Below are 7,349 nucleotides of genomic sequence, written 5' to 3' on the forward strand. Positions count from 1 at the left end.
AGAACTGAACTAGAACTGAACTAGAACTGAACTAGAACTGAACTAGAACTGAACTAGAACTGAACTAGAACTGAACTAGAACTAAACTAGAACTGAACTAGAACAAAATTAGAACTGAACTGTTTAAGGATTTTTTCGGCATATTTTTAATATGATCATCGACCTAGACATTCGCAATAAAAAATCTTCATCCAATTACATTTACACATCGAAATATTAATCATTAAAACTTCACCCAATTATAAAGAAATGAAAATATGTATGTAATATGTCCCCTTTAGATTTCTTGTTAAAAATTTAGTAACTTTCAAAATGTCATTCCAAAATAAAAGTTTTAAAAATTACATTTTCTTAATCTTTCAACATATATTGAAGGCTTTAGACAAAATCTTATTCCTAAAAGGAGAGTGAATGGAAATTTTGCTGATAAAATTCCTGACATGGAAAAAATTAAAAAACGAATTTATGGTTTTAAATTGAACTTTAGACTTTTACTGTAATATTGCTGTTATTGTAATTGGTAATTTCTTTTGTTAACATAATTTTTCGTAAAGCTTTTCTTTCACTCAGTTTATGGGTCAAAAAACAATTCAGACAGAGCAAAAAAAAGGAACAAAAAAACATAAAACCTTAAACAAATACGTATTTAACACGCATGTTAAAGGAAATCCATAAACATTTAAATACAATCACACATCTATACATTCTGGTTAAATGTATTTGTATGTGCGTTTATGTTAAAAACATATGAAATTTTGTTTAACTCTTAAACTATGCCAAGCAACCAACCGACCAAACAAACACACATTCCTACATACAAACATATCCGTTCATATATCCGTTCACCATGTCCACAACAGCAGCAAGAACAACAATAAAAACATAAACGAGGACATTGTCCGTTGCAGTATTTTTGTTAAAAATGTGGTTAAAACCCCAGCAAGAAGTCAAACAAGTCAAATTGTAACAGGCAGACAAGAATAAGAAAAAAACTGAACAGAACAGCCCAGACCAAGATGGGATATAACAGAACTAATAACTGAACAGAACAGAAAATCTATAACTACTAGAACACAGTGGGCAAGTTCACATTTAATTTATGAAATAAATCCGATATTTTTAAACAATTCGATGAGGATGAACTTTGACATGGACATAGGCAAGGAGAAGTGTAGTAGATATATATTTTTTCTTTCTCATAGGATTTTATCGTTTTTCGTTGCTATCCCACTGTGCAACAACGGCTCTATAGTTATCTTTCAGTTGCATTTAGTCTGTTTAGGTAGAATATTCCAAGCAATTTGTTATTTATTGTACTTTTTTTCGTCTTGGCAAAAAAATGAGCTAAAAAACAAATTAAATAAAAAGGAAATACTTAAATAATTTTGCAGCTGTTCTTAAGGAATTTCATTGTTTTTTGCTGTTTTACAGCAACAGGGAAAAAGTGAAATGAAAAGAAATACTCGAAGTTTTTTCCATCGATTACAACATCATTATCATGATCATTAGAATGATTACTTGAAGAAAAGAGATCAGTTAAACTTGGAGGCAGATATTCAATACATAAGAAATAGTGTTAAATGCAAAAAGTGCCGAAAATAGATATCGCTTGGGTTACACATAAGAAGTCTAGTAAGGTGCTACTAATAACTTGAACTGAACTTACATTAAACTAGAACAGGACTAGAACTGATCTAGAATAGAACTAGAACTGAACTAAAACTGAACTAGGACAGAACTAGTACTGGACTAAAACTGAACTAGAACTGAACTAGAACAGAACTAGAACTGAACTAGTACTGAACTAGAACTGAACAAGAACTAAACTAGAACTGAACTAAAACTGAACAAGAACTGAACTAGAACTGAACTAGAACTGAACTAGAACTAAACTAGAACTAAACTAGATCTAAACTAAACTAGAACTGAACTGGAACTGAACTGAACTAGAACTGAACTAGAACTGAACTAGAACTGAACTAGAACTGAACTAGAACTGAACTAGAACTGAACTAGAACTGAACTAGAACTGAACTAGAACTGAACCAGAACTGAACCAGAACTGAACTAGAACTGAACCAGAACTGAACCAGAACTGAACTAGAACTGAAATAGAACAAAAATAGAACTGAACTAAAACTGAACTAGAATGACAATTCAAAAATTCAAAACTTTTTTCCTAACACTTCCAAAAAACAAGATTATATTTTTCTGCAAAATGCAACGAAAATGTTCAAAAGTTTACAAATTTTTTCAGATTTTTTTTGATTTTTTTAATTTAGATCATATGAAAAAATAAAAAAGAATTACTTTAATCAACATTTCTTATCTATTAGAGTAGAACTATCTTTTTAATTAATTCTAATTTAACTCATTGACCTCTGTCCTTTAATAAACTTGAAAATAACAATAATTTGTAAATGTTATGTAAACGTTTAAAACCAAAACAAACAAAATATAAAAATAAAAAAAAAAGACATTATTTTTTAAAGCTTAAGTCATTTTAAGTAGTTTTTTATTTTTATATAAATAAAGATAATAGTTTATATTTATATTATTATATAAAAATATAATGTAATAATGACATTAAACTGGTTTTATTATAATTTTACCATAAAATGTTGCATAATACACAATGTTGTTGTATTTACCACTGTGCTAATACTCGTTGTACTCGTAAAATTACTATAGCAACAACAACAAATAACTATTTACTTAACAGGTTACTTAGCTCTTACCACAAATCTTTAATGGCCACTTTAAGTGTTTAATTATGTATGTACATATGTATGTTTCATAGATACAACAGTTGTACATTCACACATACATACATGATTTTGCTTTCGCATTTCAAATAGAAAGTTTACCCTTGCAACCATTTCTCTGTGTAAATCAACGACCTGTAATTATGATATTTTTCAGCTTGTTTTTATAGTTTAATACACTTAATAGTTTATTTTATTAAATAGAAAACCAGTTAATTGTGTTTAACTACATTGCTGTCCATTTGATAGTGTAAATATTTTTAGTACAAATGTAGTTGGTAACAGCTTTATTTAATAAATTATAATTTTTATTGAAATATTTGTTTGTCATTAAAATTGTTTATCTTTAATAAATTTTTTATAAATTTTGCTATGAAGCTTAATTTTCGATATTATATTTGGAGAAAGTGTGTGCAAAAGAAAACCTTACTAAATATTGGTTATAAAGATGGTCTAAACTGAAATGTCCTTTAAGTGATTATTTAAGAACTTAACTAAAATAAAACAAATTAAAACGGAACTAAATGACGAAACTGGAACGGAACTAGAAGACAACTAGAAGAGATATAGAAGAGATCTAGAACCGAACTCGAACATAAATAAAACAGAACTAGCAAAGAACTAGAACAGAACTAGAAAAGAACCAGAACAGAACCAGAACAGAACTAGAACAGAACTAGAACAGAACTAGAACAGAACTAGAACAGAACTAGAACAGAACTAGAACAGAACTAGAACAGAACTAGAACAGAACTAGAACAGAACTAGAACAGAACTAGAACAGAACTAGAACAGAACTAGAACAGAACTAGAACAGAACTAGAACAGAACTAGAACAGAACTAGAACAGAACTAGAACAGAACTAGAACAGAACTAGAACAGAACTAGAACAGAACTAGAACAGAACTAGAACAGAACTAGAACTGAACTAGAACAGAACTAGAACAGAACTAGAACAGAACTAGAACAGAACTAGAACAGAACTAGAACAGATCTAGAACAGAACTAGAACTAGAACAGAAATAGAACAGAACTGAACAAGAACTGAACAAGAACTGAACTTCAATTGAACTAGAACTGAACTAGAACTGAACTAGAACAGAACTAGAACAGAACTAGAACAGAACTAGAACAGAACTAGAACAGAACTAGAACAGAACTAGAACAGAACTAGAACAGAACTAGAACAGAACTAGAACAGAACTAGAACAGAACTAGAACAGAACTAGAACAGAACTAGAACAGAACTAGAACAGAACTAGAACAGAACTAGAACAGAACTAGAACAGAACTAGAACAGAACTAGAACAGAACTGGAACAGAACTAGAACAGAACAAGAACAGAACTAGAACAGAACCAGAACAGAACTAGAACAGAACTAGAACAGAACTAGAACAGAAATAGAACAGAAATAGAACAGAACTGAACAAGAACTGAACAAGAACTGAACTAGAATTGAACTAGAACTGAACTAGAACTGAACTAGAAATGAACTAGAACGGAACTAGAACGGAACTAGAACTGAACTAGAACTGAACTAGAACTGAACTAGAACTGAACTAGAACTGAACTAGAACTGAACTAGAACTGAACTAGAACTGAACTAGAACTGAACTAGAACTGAACTAGAACTGAACTAGAACTGAACTAGAACTGAACTAGAACTGAACTAGAACTGAACTAGAACTGAACTAGAACTGAACTAGAACTGAACTAGAACTGAACTAGAACTGAACTAGAACTGAACTAGAACTGAACTAGAACTGAACTAGAACTGAACTAGAACTGAACTAGAACTAAACTAAAACTGATCTAGAACTGAACTAGAACTGAACTAGAACAGAACTAGAACAGAAGAAAAACTTCCGACCGAAAGTGTATGAAAAACTTACCTCTAATTCAAATATGAAATAAATCCTTTAATATTATTATCGTTTTAATAAGTCACAATTTTACAATTTTTTACTTTTTATTAAAAGCAAACTTTTCTCTGAAAATATTTCCAAATGAAAACTATTTTAACAATTCATGAAATTAAAACACTCTTAAAGAATTTATGAATAATGTAAATAAACGAAAACACAAAACCAAAAAAACTTAATCTCTTTAAAAATAATAAAAAAAAACTATTTAATGATGGGAAAGTTTATAGTGATTTTTCTTTTTTTTATATATAAATACTTGAATTCAAACCGATTTGCAGTAAATACTAAATACAACTAATACAAAACTTAAATTAAAATACAAATAAATAGAAATTACAAAAAACCACAAAAGTTTACAAACATAATTAAAATAACAATAACAAAAATTTAAATAAATAATCCTAATAACTACTAGTAAGTGATTTAATAAATAAATGTCTGCAACGCAGTTTTGAACCTTTTTTAAAGCGTTTTATTCCTATACTAGACTTTTTTGCGCTGATTGTGAAACTAAATTAAAAGTAAAATTTTAACTAGCATAGTAATGTAGTATGGATGGCTGATAAGCTTAACAAGAACTACAAAAAACACAACAATAAAATTCCAAAAATAAAATCTAAAAAAATATTTAAAAACACGTACCGCGCCACCAACCAACAATTTCAACTAAACGCCAAAACGTTAAAAGTGTTCAACAAAAAAGGAACAACAACGTCTACAACACTACTGACTGCAACTATCAGACGAATGAAAAAAACATTATTTTTTTACGGAAATCACGTTTTTTACAAAACAACAACAAAATTTCCAAGTCATAGAGAAACATTTCGAAAAACACGCTTTTCTTACTTACGGCGAAATGAATTTCAAACGAAATGTAGTAGTGATTTTAAATTATACTTTTTTTCATTCTCCCTTTACACTTTTTTTAATACTTTTTCCAAATAAAATTGTTTTGTGAGTGATATTAACAACAGCCACCACAATGACAGCAACAACAAAAAAAGTTATTGTTGCTGGTGGCAACTAAATTACATTAAGGTTAGTTTATTTTGGACAGGTAAAAAAGGAAAAAGTTTTTCACAAAAAGAAGGTGGTGATGGTTGGTAGTTTGGTTGTTGTGGCTTAAAAACCGCAAATTTACAAAAAGTTGGAGCAAGAGAAAAAAATGCTGAAATTGAAACAACAAAAACATTTAATGGAACACATGTTATGGTTTGTTAAGGAGCATTAAAACAGTAAAATAAATCTCAAAAAAAAAACAGGCGATTAGGATCAGCCATTTCAAGAAAATTCTACATTTCAATTTTTTTATTTTTTTATTTAAAAAGTTTTCATAGAAACACAGCTGAATTAGAACTCAATTAGAACTGAACTAGAACTGAACTAGAACTGAACTAGAACTGAACTAGAACTGAACTAGAACTGAACTAGAACTGAACTAGAACTGAACTAGAACTGAACTAGAACTGAACTAGAACTGAACTAGAACTGAACTAGAACTGAACTAGAACTGAACTAGAACTAGAACTGAACTAGAACTGAACTAGAACTGAACTAGAACTGAACTAGAACTGAACTAGAACAGAACTTAAACAGAATTACAACAAAACTAGAACAGAACGAGAACAGAACTATAGTATTTTCCAAACCGAAGCATAATGTATAAAACAAAATATTTTTAAAATTTCCTGAAGTGTATTATTCTTAAAAGTCCAATTTTTACCACCTTTTAAAAATATTAATAAAAGTGTCAAGTTTAGATGTACATAATCATCAAATGTAAAAATAAATTACAAGTTTAGATAGACAGAAACAAAAACGAGAAAAGATTTTAGGTTATTTTAGTTTTGTTTTGCGTTTTTTTAACTCTATTTTTATTTTACAACCAAAAAGTGAAAGTTTTATTTAAATTGCTCCTTATTTTATAGATACACATATACATATACACTCTATACATCACAACCATACATCTCAAGTAAAACCAACAGATGTATGGATAAAGAAAAGCCATTAAAAACATATAAAAATTAATAATAGTTGGTTGAAAACAATGCAATTTTACATTGAAAAGCCACAAAAAATAAAAAAAAAATTAAAATATCTATTCACTCTTTATGCTCAGTTTCATACGTTCACTATTTCACTTTGAGATTTTTCCTAAGTGAAGGTCATTTTGATTGAATGAATGCATCGGGAAAATATGTTTCAAATGGTTAGTTAATTTGGATTGTATTTTGTGAAAATTTAACCAACTTGTATTTAAAGATGGAATATATTTTTAAGGAAAACTACTTTCAAACTGCCCAAAGCCAAGTGTTATGTTGAATTTTTAGATACATAGATATTTATTGACGCCAAAATGTTATAACAGAGATCCTATTTAGTGTCATTAAACTTTCTGGTAAAAGTGTTTTAGACACTCATTACTTTCAAAATATAAAATTGAATTTGTAATTATACGACAAAAACTGCAATATATTAAAACTAAATTTATTTAACGTGCGTTACAATAACACCTTAAGATTGGAAGGATCTCAACTAGAACAGAACTAGAACTGAACAAGAACAGAACTAGAACAGAACTAGAACAGAACTAGAACAGAACTAGAACAGAACTAGAACAGAACTAGAACAGAACTAGAACAGAACTAGAA

At 29.0% G+C, this 7,349-nt stretch overlaps 1 protein-coding gene across 1 annotated transcript in view; it reads right to left on the reverse strand.

The window, feature by feature from the left end:
- Positions 1 to 7,349, reverse strand: part of LOC111676726 (rho GTPase-activating protein gacF-like) — a gene marked incomplete at its 5' end in the record, with an annotated part of 64,141 nt that overhangs the window by 978 nt on the left and 55,814 nt on the right. The window lies entirely within an intron of this gene.

Source organism: Lucilia cuprina, chromosome 2, assembly GCF_022045245.1.
Source record: "Lucilia cuprina isolate Lc7/37 chromosome 2, ASM2204524v1, whole genome shotgun sequence".
NCBI lineage: Eukaryota > Metazoa > Arthropoda > Insecta > Diptera > Calliphoridae > Lucilia > Lucilia cuprina.